Source organism: Macrobrachium nipponense, chromosome 6, assembly GCF_015104395.2.
Source record: "Macrobrachium nipponense isolate FS-2020 chromosome 6, ASM1510439v2, whole genome shotgun sequence".
In the NCBI taxonomy this organism is placed as follows: Eukaryota; Metazoa; Arthropoda; class Malacostraca; order Decapoda; family Palaemonidae; genus Macrobrachium; species Macrobrachium nipponense.
Window position 1 is genome coordinate 12,854,217 of NC_061108.1, and position 15,330 is coordinate 12,869,546.

Here is a 15,330-nt window from a genome sequence, read left to right on the forward strand (position 1 = left end):
GCTGTATCTGATTACTGGCACTGCCCATGTGTTTATGGCTTTTATCATATTTCCGGCGTTGAGTTTTGACTTGAGTATAGTCTTGAGTCTCTGCATATATTCTTTCCTGATCGTGTCCTTCATCTCTTGGTGTTTTATATCCCTCCTTTTCCATTATTCCCAGGTATTTGAATCCTGTTCATCTATGTGTTTGATGTTGCTCCCATCTGGTAGCTTTATCCCTTCAGTTCTCGTTACTTTGCCTTTTTGTATGTTGACTAAGGCGCATTTTTCTATTCCAAACTCCATCCTGATGTCCCAGATACAATCCTTACAGTCTGGATTAGGGTATCTATTTCCTTGATGCTCTTACCATACAGCTTGATGTCGTCCATGAACATCAGATGGTTGATTCTGTTGCCTCTTTCTTGAGTTGGTACCCGGCATCCATCTTCTGTAGTACTTTTGTCTTGGGAATCATGGCTACTACGAAGAGTAGTGGGGGACAGTGAGTCGCCCTGGAAGAATCCCTCTCCTGATATTAACCTCTGATAGTCTTATTCCAGAGCTTTTTAAGTATTGTATTCCAGTTGCCGCATTGTATTTTGAGGAAGCTGATGGTGTTTTCCTCTGCCCCATATATTTTCAGGCATTCTATTAGCCATGTGTGTGGTATCATGTCGAAGGCTTTCTTATAGTCTATCCATGCCATGCTTAGGTTGGTTTTCCTTCTCCTATTGTTCTTCTTTACCATTTTGTCTATCAGGAGCTGGTCTTTTGTGCCCCTACACTTCCGTTCTGCACCCTTTCTGTTGGTTGGGGGATGGTGGTTGTTTGTCTCCTCTATTATTATTATTATTATTATTATTTTTTTTTTTTTTTTTGCTCTATCACAGTCCTCCAATTCGACTGGGTGGTATTTATAGTGTGGGGTTCCGGGTTGCATCCTGCGTCCTTAGGAGTCCATCACTCTTACTATGTGTGCCGTTTCTAGGGTCACACTCTTCTGCATGAGTCCTGGAGCTACTTCACAGCCTCTAGTTTTTCTAGATTCCTTTTCAGGGATCTTGGGATCGTGCCTAGTGCGCCTATGATTATGGGTACGTTTTCCACTGGCATATCCCAATATATCCTTCCTTATTTCTATTTTCAGATCTTGATACTTATCCAATTTTTCCCTCTCTTTCTCTTCAACTCTGGTGTCCCATGGTATTGCGACATCAATGAGTGATACTTTCTTCTTGACCTTGTCAATCAACGTCACGTCTGGTCTGTTTTTGCACGTATCACCCTATCCGTTCTGATACCATAGTCCCAGAGGATCTTTGCCTGATCGTTTTCTATCACTCCTTCAGGTTGGTGCTCGTACCACTTATTACTGCAAGGTAGCTGATGTTTCTTGCACAGGCTCCAGTGGAGGGCTTTTGCTACTGAGTCATGCCTCTTTTTGTACTGGTTCTGTGCAAGTGCCGGGCATTCACTTGCTAGGTGGTTTATGGTTTCACTTTTCGATATTGCACTTCCTACATATGTGGGGAGAGTTATGTTATTTCCGTCTATCGTACTTTGAACATATCTGGTTCTTAGGGCCTGATCTTGTGCTGCTGTTATCATTCCTTCAGTTCCTTCTTTAGCTCTCCCCTCTGTAGCCATTGCCAATTGTCATCGCTGGCTCTAGTTCTTTAGTCTGTCTCATGTATTGTCCGTGCATTGGTTTGTTGTGCCATCCTCTGTTCTTTCTATCTTTCCTCCCTGTCTCTGATATTTCTGGGTCTTCGTCTGCTTTATTAGTCCTTCTTCCCATGCACTCTTTAGCCATCGTCTTCACTGGTTTTCAGATATTGCCCGCAGTGCTCTGTTTTCGATGTTGACGCAGTCCTCTATACTAGTAGTCCTCTCCCCCTCCTTCCTTTCGTGTTATGTATAGTCTGTCCGTATTGCTCTTAGGTGTAGTGCTTTGTGTATTGGTCATATGTTTCCTGGTTTTCTGATCTATGCTGCGGAGTTCTGCCTTCGTCCATTCCACTATTCCTGCGCTGTATCTGATTACTGGCACTGCCCATGGTGTTTATGGCTTTTATCATATTTCCGGCGTTGAGTTTTGACTTGAGTATCGCCTTGAGTCTCTGCATATATTCTTTCCTGATCGTGTCCTTCATCTCTTGGTGTTTTATATCTCCTCCTTCATTATCCCAGGTATTTGTATCCTGTCTCATCTATGTGTTTGATGTTGCTCCCATCTGGTAGCTTATCCCTTCAGTTCTCGTTATTTTGCCTTTTTGTATGTTGACTAAGGCGCATTTTCTATTCCAAAACTCCATCCTGATGTCCCCAGATACAATCCTTACAGTCTGGATTAGGGTATCTACTTCCTTGATGCTCTTACCATATTATTATTTTTATTAATATTATTATTATTATTATTATTATTATTATTTAAAAAATATCCACAATTATATAAAAAATATATTTCTATGTAAAAATGTAAAACAAACAAAAGGCTTTCGAACACCATGAACGGTGTTCCTCATCAGTGTGACGTTAAAATGTAATGAAGAGGATAGTTTCCCTCCGAAGAGCATCTAAAAAGGTGGGCGGGGCGAGAAAATAATAACAGCCCATCATCGAAGTGCTGGTTCGTGTTTTAGGTAATCCCAAACTCAACAGGCAGTTGCGCCAACCTCCTCGATCTCCGAACCCAGCGAAGTTGCTCTGCTGCTTTGCATAGGTGCCATAGTCGGAAACATCCGCTGGGACGTGCTATCTGGAGAGAGAGGGGAAGAGGAAGCAGAGCATCAGGGTTTCACATGAGTCAACCCGTCAGTTTTAAAATTAAATTCTTTTAAGTATTGCCTGGCAATGAAACTGTTTATAAAAGGGTCTTCATTGGTAAACGACTTATTATCCTCAAAAGATATTCCCATGTTTATAGCGGCGCCTTCAACTAGTCTTCTCACGTGAGAATCGTCGCTTTTAAAAATAATTTGTGCACCATCCCAATTGATTCTGTGGTCTAAATTAAAACTGTGAGCCACCAAAGCGCTGCCCTGTGCATGAAGATCATAGGCCCTTCTGTGTTTCCCTTAATCTGACCTCTAATCCCCTACCACTTTCCCCGTAGTAACACCTGCAATCCTGACATGGAACCTTGTAAAACACCGTTATTTCTCTTGGTACTGTTATTATTTTTGTAAGGGCTTTTGCCAAAGTGTTTTTGTAGGTATAAACTATTCTATGTCTTTTTGGTGCTTATTTATATAATCACCTACTTTTGAGATTTCATCGTGAAAAGGGCAATGATACAGTTTTCTTGACTTTCCATTTCCTTATTATCTTGACCAATGTAAAACTTCTTTTTAGCTCGGCTAATTGCATCAGTAATAAAATGTTCTGGGTACTTTAAGGACCTAAAATTTTCTACGACATGTTTGAGTACTCCGTCTAGAAATGCAGGGTCACATATACGATGGCCCTTAAAACAACACTCATAATTACATTCCTTTTAACTTGTTGCGAGTGGTGGAAAAATAATGAATATAATTTTCTTTGTTGGTAGCTTTTCTAAAAACTGAAAATTTAAAAGAGTTTTACTGTTTTACATCCCTATGAATTAAAACATCTAAAGAAAGAATCTTACCATCAACCTCTTTTTCAACTGTAAATTTTATCGAATCGACAACATTGTTGGCAGTATCAGTAAGCAATCTAAAGCTGCGTCGTCGCCGTAAAAAAACAATAAATATGTCGTCTACATATCTCACCCACAGAGCAGGCTTACAGTTGGGGTTACATCTCTCTAATATTTCAACTTCTATGAACTCCATGCACAGGTTGGCTAAAACTGGTGACAATGGTAGGAACCCAGGAAAACACCAGCCTTTTGTTGGAAGTATCATCATTAAAGTGAAAATGGTACAGTCAACACAGATTCTAACCAAGTCTAGAAATTGGTCGCAAGGAATAAGAAAGTTGATAGTCCCTTCTTCATGTCTCTTCTTTAGATTTTCCAAAACATAGTCCAAGAGGAACATTCGTAAATAATGAGAAACATAGAGGCTAATCATCCTACCATCGTTACGGTTAAATCACCTTAATCTGTCAATGAAATGGGAGGAGTGTATTAAGTGAGCATCAGAGATGGTGCTTGTTACGGACCGGAAATCTCAGAGACAATGTTACGGCCTCTGAGGGAGGTCCGCTTCAGGTTCGATATGAAATAAAATAAAAAAAAAACTTATCAACACAAACAGTTGAAACTGGGGATATGAATATAGAAAGAAACACTAACACAACAAAGGTTTATTTACAAGCTTACTAACAATGGTAAATGCAGATGGTATCTCTATTTACATAACACGATAGAATCTTGCACTGCGTGAACTGGGGGAAATAATGAGGTAATAAGAATACTTGCTAAACAGTTTGGCACTTCGAAGAGGTGGCTTTATAAAAGTAGATCGGCGATTGAGGACGTCCTCTTGACTCCAATTGCAGGAACTAGTCTACTTTTAAGACAGGAACTCTCCCCTTTTCTTCTCCGAAGTCTGCTCAACGTTAAAGACAACTCGGCCGTCCACACCGGAAGACGACTAGACCAAATATCCAACCAACACTCGAACTCTTCTTTGATTGATACTTCGTCGGGTCCTTTTTTCTCGTATCTCACGGAAGATCTCTGCTGCTGCTGATCTCTCACTGATAATCTGATCGGTGGCTCTTAATAACTGGTGATCTCTCTCTTTTACAGTCTCTTTCTTCTACGATCACTGCTCTCCAAAGTTCGTTCGTCGTATTTATACGGCACTACTGGGGGGGGGCGGAGCCTACGGCGAACGTCACCGACTCCAGGGATTTCTAGAACTTCTTTGATGAATCTAAACGAGGTATTGCATCAGAAAAAAATCGCGGCGTTCTCACGTAACATTGGCGCGTTTTTGTGCTCCACAACACGCCCGACGATTCTGGAACAACCACGAACATAGGCGCCTCCAACAGTGGCGCGAAAACCTCCTTGCTGCCAAACTTCTCGAAAATGCGTTCTCCTTTCCTTTATCTTTCTTTGCTATGAAGCAATTACCATCACAGTGCTGAGTGATGAACTAAGAGGGCTTAGCTAACCATGAAGCAAGAACCACTCTGTGACTCTGTGGGGCATAACAAGTGGCAACTATTGGACGGAGGGGAGTACCTACTTTGTGTATTTTAGGCAAGCCATAAAACTATGGCCAACTAGGGATTTTTTCCAGAGATTTTTGACAAGATAAGCTCTTTATGGGCGGGGTCCAGCAAAGAATTTGCGATCTTTTTAATTTTCCGATTGAAATCCTGCTGAGTTTTTGTAATGGTGGGAGGGTTAGTTAATTTTATATAGGTAATAGTGTCGTTAATAACTGGTAAGCCTTATTCAAATAATCTTGTTTATTCATAACTACTGTAGAACCTACTTTTTGATAGCTTTTACAACCATAATATCCTATTTAAAAAAAAAGACAATTAAGGCTTCTCGATGTCGTTTCGGCAAAACCTCAAATTCCTTTCCAATTAAGTTTTGTTTAAGAATAACACCTTTCAAAAAGTTAATATTATATTCTGGGTATTTGAAATTATGATAGTTATGTTGCTGATATCTTGAAGAAAATCTTGTTTACTGTTGCCCAAGCAAAACCCAAGACCCAGGTTAAGATTTCTAATTGCTGTTGATTTAAATGAAAGTTGGAGAGATTGAGAACTTTAACCACATGTATCTCCTATTTTGAAACATTACAAAGTTGAGGAATTTTGTTGTAATTTTTGACCATGTGATAAACCCTAAGTCTAGCAACCTCACCTGCTCTTTCTCTGGCACCCTCAAAACAGTCTGATTGAAGAACTTCTCCCAGGCATCTCAAGGCTTCGCAAAGGATAGAAATTTTGCTTCCACATCCCAGGAGGCTTGTTGATACGGTCTTCAAGATACAGTCTTGCAAACTTGGGGAATTCCTCTCCCTTCTCGAAGCCTTGAGATGCCTGCGAGAAGTTCTTCAATCAGACTGTTTTGAGGGTGCCAGAGAAAGAGCAGGTGAGGTTGCTAGACTTAGGGGTTTATCACATGGTCAAAAATTACAACAAAAATTCCTCAGACTTTGTAATGTTTCAAAATGGGAGGGTACTGTGGTTAAAAGTTCTCAATTCTCTCCAACTTTCCTTTAAATCAACAGCAATTAAAAATTCTTAACCTGGGTCTTGGGTTTGCTTGGGCAACAGTAAACAAGATTTTCTCAAGTATCAGCAACATAAACTATCTATCATTTCAAATACCCTGAATATAATATTAACTTTTTGAAAGGTGTGCTATTTCTTAAACAAAACTTTAATTGGAAAGGGAATTTGAGGTTTTTTTTTGCCGAAAAACGACATCGAGAAGCCCTAATTTGTCTTTTTAGAAATAGGAGATTATGGTTGTAAAAAGCTGAAAAGGAGGTTTTACAGTAGTTATGAATAAACAAGATTATTTGAATAAGGCTTACCAGTTATTAAACGACACTAATACCTATAAAATTAACTAACCCTCCCACCATTACAAAAAACTCAGCAGGATTTCAATCGGAAAATTAAAAAGATCGCAAATTTCTTTGCGACCCCACCATAAAGAGCTTATCTTGTCAAAATCTCTGGAAAAAAAAAAAAATCCCTAGTTGGCCATAGTTTTATGGCTTGCCTAAAATACACAAAGTAGGTACTCCCCTCCGTCCAATAGTTGCCACTTGTAATGCCCCACAGAATCACAGAGTGTTCTTGCTTCATGGTTAGCTAAGTCCCTAGTTCATTACTCGGCACCATCTCTGATGCTCACTTAATACACTCCTCCCATTTCATTGACAGATTAAGGTGTTTTAACCGTAACGATGGTAGGATGATTAGCCTCGATGTCTCATCCTTATTTACAAATCTTCCTCTTGACTATGTTTTGGAAAATCTAAAGAAGAGACATGAAGATAGGACTATCACTTTCCTATTCCTTGCAACCAGTTCTAGACTTGGTTAGAATCTGTTGACTGTACCATTTTCACTTTTAATGATGAATACTTCCAACAAAAGGCTGGTGTTTCCCTGAGTTCACCATTGTCGCCAGTTTTAGCCAACCTTGTGCATGGAGTTCATAGAAGTTGAAATATTAGAGAGATGTAACCCCAACTGTAAGCCTGCTCTGTGGGTGAGATATGTGACGACATATTTATTGTTTTTTACGGCGACGACGTAGCTTTAGATTGCTTACTGAATACTGCCAACAGCGTTGTCGATTCGATAAAATTTACAGTTGAAAAAGAGGTTGATGGTAAAGATTTCTTTCTTAGATGCCTTAATTCATAGGGATGTGAACAGTAACTCTTTTAAATTTTCAGTTTTTAGAAAAGCTACCAACAAAGAGAATTATATTCATTATTTTTCCCACCACTCACAACAAGTTAAAGGATGTAATTATGAGTTTTGTTTTAAGGGGCCCATCGTATATGTGACCCTGCATTTCTAGACGGAGAACTCAAACATGTACGTAGACACTTTTAGGTCCTTAAAGTACCCAGAACATTTTATTAATGATGCAATTAGCCGAGCTAAAAAGAAGTTTGACATTGGTCAAGATAATAAGGAAATGAAAGTCAAGAACGTGTATCATTGCCCTTCACGATGAAATCTCAAAAGTAGGTGATTATAAATAAAGCAAGCCCAAAAAGACATAGAAATAGTTTTATACCTACAAAAAAACACTTTGGCAAAAGCCCCTTACAAAGAATAATAACAGTACCAAGAGAAATAACGGTGTTTACAAGGTTCCATGGTCAGGATTGCAGTGGTTGTTTACTACGGGGAAAGTGGTAGGGGATTAGAGGTCAGATTAAGGGAACACAGAAGGGCCTATGATCTTCATGCACCAGGGCAGCGCTTTGGTGGCGGTCACAGTTTTAATTTAGACCACAGAATCAATTGGGATGGTGCACAAATTATTTTTAAGAGCGACGATTCTCACGTGAGAAGACTAGTGAAGGCGCCGCTATAAAACATGGAATATCTTTTGAGGATAATAAGTCGTTTACCAACCAATGAAGACCCTTTTATAAACAGTTTCATTGCCAGGCAATACTTAAAAGAATTTAATATTAAAACTGAACGTTGACCATGTGAACCCTGATGCTCTGCTTCCTCTTCCCCTCTCTCTCCAGATAGCCGACGTCCCAGCGGATGTTTCCGACTAAGGCACCAATGCAGTGCAAGCAGGAGCAACTTCGCAGGTTCGGAGATCGAGGAGGTTGGCGCAACTGCCTGTTGAGTTTGGGATTACCTAAAACAACACGAACCAGCAACTTCGATGATGGGCTGTTATTATTTTCTGGCCCCGCCCCACCTTTTTAGATGCTCTTCGGAGGGAAACTATCCTCTTCATTACATTTTAACGTCACACTGATGAGGAACACCGTTCAGGTGTTCGAAAGTCTTTTGTTTTATATTTTTACATAGAAATATATTTTTATATATAATTGTGGATATTTTTTAAACAATTTGTTTTCGCAGATCTGTGAATTTCTTACCATTATTATTATTATTATGCGCATTTAATTCATGTCAGTTTACATTATCAAAACTATAAATATCGTTACACTAAATAGTAGCATAACATTTGTCAGGGTTTATATTTTTCACTAATACTACTAATAAAACTACTACTACTACTACTATCGCTTATCTATTATTACCTCTACTAATCACTATTGGTATTGTTATTACACAGAATGAACAGCAGTATGTAAGTGAATGTGAATTAACCTTGTGCTCAAGGAAGCTTCCTGCAAGGAATGAGGTTGGTAAGAGCTTCCCTTCAGTGAAGTCATAAAAAATTAATGAATGAATAATTGTGATTTTTACCATCTTATTAAAAGCAAATTTATCGGTTATGTCTTTTCATTGCCATGGGTGACTTCTCCCATCCATAATGAATAAATATTATTAAATTATTTAAAATGTCACTTTGCAATATTTGTTTTTCAGCACTAAATCACTACATCATTTCCTTGTCGACTAAATCTTTGCAACATGACGGATCGAAAGGTTTACGTAGTATCTTAAGGGAGCTGGACGGCGCGCACTACACTGAGCCGTAACCCGGCGCTGCCCGTCATTTCTCCCCTAGCAACCCCGCCCCCACCTAGGGCGTACAAACAGGTTTGCAGAATGGAGGTGGATGTGTCCTGGCTTCCTTACCCTCCCAACATCCTACCTACCCCTAACCCCTGGGGGGACAAACGAAAGATTCACATGGATTTTATTACTTACTGATCAAATAAGCTACATTCTTTCACCTCGTCTTGGTATTATTCATACCTCTGTAAGGAAAGTCAATACTACCGGTTTCGTTTCCAGGACATAAAGACTTTTATAGAGGACGGTATTTTAATGAGAGGCTACTAAATATTTTTTCAATTCGAGCTACGTATTAAAACTACGTATAGCTTCAAAATTCAAATGGTATTCTTAGCCTCTAGAAGTGCATATGCTCTCTACGAACGAAAACACGCTCCTGCCAAAGCAGAATCTCCGTGGAAATTACGAGCCCCAAACTTTCCTTAGAAACAAATTGTTGTGGAAAATCCTAGAGGCTGTCCTACAACAGACCTGGCAATTTGTAAGGGGCGGGTTCCTGTGAGGATACAAACTTTTCCTTCACGCTTGGGAGAGTAGTACTTGCTTGTGTTCTATTCTGTTTTTCCCGCAAGTCTTCGTTTTCTGACATTTTAAACCGGTGGTGTCGTGGTCGGAAATATATAACGGTGTTTCTTCACAAATGACGGTTTCAGTGATCAGAATTTTGGATCGTGTTTTATATATATATATATATATATATATATATATATATATATATATATATATATATATATATATATATATATATATATATATATATAAAAGTGGTATACTACCGTCTTGAAAAATAGTGGGTTCGCTAATCTTCAAATGATCCAAAGTTTGATTACAAAAACCGTCTTTTGTGAAGAAATATCGTAATATATATATATATATATATATATATATATATATATATATATATATATATATATATATATATATATATATATATAGTATATATATATCTTGACATGATCCAACATACTTTTTACTGTCTTGTATACACAGGATAATGGTAACTTAGAAAAATGAATAATCATACAGGAAAATGTGACATTTATAAAATGTTTTCTGCATCTTCCATATTCGTTTCAATAACATTTGGATATATTTGAGATATTTATAGTAATTTGAAAGAGAGTGATATTGTTTTCCTAAGAAATTAACTTTTTCTTTTAAAAGCTAGAAAGAGCAGCGGATATTGTTAAATGTCAGAAGTATTTCATTACATATCCTGCAGCCATTGGCTTTATCTTTTGTTGTTGTTGCTGTTGCTTTTTTCTGTTAAGATAAAATGTGTATTTCATCTACGAAGCCAACTCTTGCCTTTAAGCGACAGTGATGACTTCTGGCCTTCAGTGAGAGAGAGAGAGAGAGAGAGAGAGAGAGAGAGAGAGAGAGAGAGAGAGATGCATACTGTTAGCAGGTAAGGACGGACAGACAAAGCCACCTCAGCAGTCTTCTTTCACAGAAAACTAAACGGACAAATAATAATAGATGTTGGTATGAATGAATGGCTGAAAGCACCAACACCAAGTTACTGGACAGGATATTATACGAAAGAGAGAGAAAAAAATGAGAATCTACGTCGGTATCGCTCAAGGTACGAAGTTCTATCAGCTAAGTTTTTATGTAAGAAGATAATCAAGATGAATAGGATTGTCATGTTTTTTTTATCAACAGGATACATGACAGGATCTCTGTAGTTATAAACCAAATTAATCTATGTCAAAGCAATGGGGCTGAAATTAATTCGATGACGATTGGAGAATTTTAACAACGGAAAAAAAAAACTTATAAAGCGAAGTCTGGGATATCCAATGAGGAAAATAGAGACGGCAATATCATTCTTTGGAGGATAATAAGGGGAAAAGTAAATAAAAGGGAAATTGCACATGTCACAGAGTCTGGGGTACAATTGGGTGAACGTCTACATCAAGACATAGTAGTATATACTGAAGAAAATAAATATAAACCTCAATGATATTTAGATATCCAGATTTAGACAATAACGGAAAAGTAGGGACAACTGCCCATGTGATATAAACAAATAGAGGTAAATCAGCATACCAAATATATATGTCTATATAATAACGATAAAAACAGTGATTGAAAAATTTTTGAAGAGTAAAAAGGATATGCGTTATTAACATCATAAAGAAACGGTTTCTACCTCAAAATAATACATAAATCAATCACTTAAAGTACGAATGACGTCAGGTGACTTGGAATGAGAATGAGAGAAATTAAGAAAAATAATTAACGACTTGGGACTTAAAGTTAATGAGAAATGGTACATAATATATTAAACATATGTAATATGTTTTTATTTTTTATTTTTTATTTTTTTATTTTTTTTTTATTTTTTTATTTTTTACTGAAGGCTTTACCTCTTCCTGATACTCGAATGAAACTGGTGAATACGACTTAATATATACGAATCTTCAAATATCGGACCTCATCAACCTTCAATCTTGAACAGATAATATCAAATGGCAATGAGTACGCAGGGAAGAATGAACCATTAAACCAGGCCAATAATAATTGCTTCCATTACGGATGATATGAAAAATGTCAGTCTAGGGAAGCAGCGTTTACTGTAAAACAGATAATAAAACAAGAATGACAAATGCTCTGCAAAAGGGAAAGAGACTGAAAAGAGAAAAGGTGAAAAATGTTGGTCGAGTTCGACCATCAACACATCATAAAGTATCGGGTGGAGAGTTTTGCGGAGGACAAGGTTTTCGGAATAGAGAAAGGAGGAGGAAGGAACCGAACCATATTCGATACACGAAACACCTTGGTGGGGGGGGGGGGGGGGGGGAGACGGGGGGGGGATCATATTCTTCCTCACTCCAGAGGAAAGTTCAAGGCGCGATTATTTATTGTAAGGATAGAAAATTCACGTTTACGTGAGAGTTAAAATCGGGGTTCAAATTAGGAAAGCGTAATTTGGGAATACGTAATCATTTTTTTTTTTTTATATAGAATTGGTAAATTAGAACAAATCATGATATGTAAGCAGCTCCATCTTTCATATTGCTGGAGGATGAGTATGTAATACGTATGAAATCAGAACGTGGAAGTAAACGACGCAAAATCAGAGTGAATGATCCAGAATCCAATAAATTAAAGAAATATGGAAGCAATGGATATGTGTACTCAAAAAAGCTATAATGGTGTTTATGTAGGTTCGCTTATCCTTCTATTCAAAATGTAAGTAGTTTTGTTAACGAATGAAATCCCATACTGAAGGAGATTAATAATAATAATAATACTAATAATAATAATATAATAATAAAATAATAATAATAATAATAAATAATATAATAATAATAAAATAATAAGAGGCAAACGTAACGAGAACTGAAGGGATAAAGCTACCAGATGGGAGCAAGATCAAACACATTGATGAGACAGGATACAAATACCTGGGAATAATGGAAGGAGGGGATATAAAACACCAAGAGATGAAGGACACGATCAGGAAAGAATATATTGCAGAGACTCAAGGCGATACTCAAGTCAAAACTCAACGCTGGAAATATGATAAAAGCCATAAACACATGGGCAGTGCCAGTAATCAGATACAGCGCAGGAATAGTCGAATGGACGAAGCGCAGAACTACGACAGCATAGATCAGCAAAACCAGGAAACATATGACAATACACAAAGCACTCACACCCAAGAGCAAATACGTACAGACTATACATAACAGAAAAGGAAGGAGGGAGAGGACTACTAAGTATAGAGGACTGCGTCAACATTGAGAACAGAGCACTGGGCAATATCTGAAAACCAGTGAAGACGAGTGGCTAAAGAGTGCATGGGAAGAAGGACTAATAAAAGTAGACGAAGACCCAGAACTATACAGAGACAGGAGAAAGACAGACAGAACAGAGGACTGGCACAACAAACCAATGCACGGACAATACATGAGACAGACTAAAGAACTAGCCAGCGATGGACAATTGGCAATGGCTACAAGAAGGGGAGAGCTAAAGAAGGAAACTGAAGGAATGATAACAGCGGCACAAGATCAGGCCCTAAGAACCAGATATGTTCAAAGAACGATAGACGGAAATAACATCTCTCCCATATGTAGGAAGTGCAATATGAAAAATGAAACCATAAACCACATAGCAAGTGAATGCTCGGCACTTGCACAGAACCAGTACAAAAAGAGGCATGATTCAGTGGCAAAAGCCCTCCACTGGAGCCTGTGCAAGAAACATCAGCTACCTTGCAGTAATAAGTGGTACGAGCACCAACCTGAGGGAGTGATAGAAAACGATCAGGCAAAGATCCTCTGGGACTATGGTATCAGAACGGATAGGGTGATACGTGCAAACAGACCAGACGTGACGTTGATTGACAAAGTCAAGAAGAAAGTATCACTCATTGATGTCGCAATACCATGGGACGCCAGAGTTAAAGAGAAGAGAGGGAAAAAATGGATAAGTATCAAGATCTGAAAATAGAAATAAGAAGGATATGGGATATGCCAGTGGAAATCGTGCCCATAATCATAGGAGCACTAGGCACGATCCCAGATCCCTGAAAAGGAATCTAAAAAAAGAAAAAAACTAGAGGCTGAAGTAGCTCCAGGACTCATGCAGAAGAGTGTGATCCTAGAAACGGCACACATAGTAAGAAAAGTGATGGACTCCTAAGGAGGCAGGATGCAACCCGGAACCCCACACTATAAATACCACCCAGTCGAATTGGAGGACTGTGATAGAGTAAAAAAAAAAAAAAAAAAAAAAAAAAAAAAAAAACAACTAATAATAATAATAGTGTACAGAAGAATCTCTACAAGTTAACGCTGTTGAAGTAGCCTTTTAATTAAAATAATAATAATAATAATAATAATAATAATAATAATAATAATAATAATAATAATAATAATAATAATAATGAAATTTAGAAAAGAAAAACATTGGTGACAACGACTTCAGCAAAGGATGACCAATAAACATTTTGCTAATGGCGCATTTCTGTCAATTAATTTACTTGAAAATAACTTTATTACAGTTATTGAACTAAACGAAATAATAATCAATTGACTATATCAACTGTCTTTGCTTCGTTGATTTTGTAAAACTTTTAGGACAATTCGAACTTAAAGCAATTGCTCTTTATTTAAAAAAATTAGTAGTTTCCCACGGAACTGAAGTGGGCGCGATATATTTGCAGGTACGAAAAGCTCCATCCGTTTTGGCTGTCAAACAAATTAAACCGTCGGCGTTTCATTCCGAGTCAATGGTACTTCGCCATAATTGTTTGCTGTGTGTGGAGACCTTTTTATTTTTTGTTTTCATTTTCATTTTGTACATTTCATTCTATCGCTGTCCAATTTTGCTATGGTATCGCCAGATTTCTTTAAAGTGGATACTGTTTTGTCGTCACAGGAGAATGCCATCGAATGACATTCAGAAAAATGCATTTTGATAAAAAACATATTTGGAAGATGAAATATACCTCTCAGCTGCCTCTTCATCAGTGAAGTTGTAAGTGGCTAGGCTTATAGATGTGAAGCTGTTATGGACAGCTAGAATAAATAATTGTAGTATTGACTCAATTATCAACGCCCCCCCTGCCTACAGATTCAACACTACAGGCGCTTGCGCCCCCCCCCCCCCCCCCCCCCCCCCACACAGAGATATATGTATATATATATATATATATATATATATAGATATATATATATATATATATATATATATATATCGATATATATATAGATATATATATATATATATATATATATATATATAATATATATATATATATATATATCTATATATATATATATATCTCTAGATATATATATATATATTATATATATATATATATATATATATTATATATATATATTATATATACTTAATATATATATATATATATAGTTATATATATATATATATCTAGATATATATATATATATATATATAGTATATATATATATATATATATATATATATAGATATATATATATATACATATATATATATATATATATATCATATATATATATATATATATATATATATATATAGATATATTATGATAGATATATATATATATATCAGATATATCTATATATATATATATATATATATATATATATATATATATATATTATATATATATATATATATATATATATATATATTACGCATATATAAGCGAGC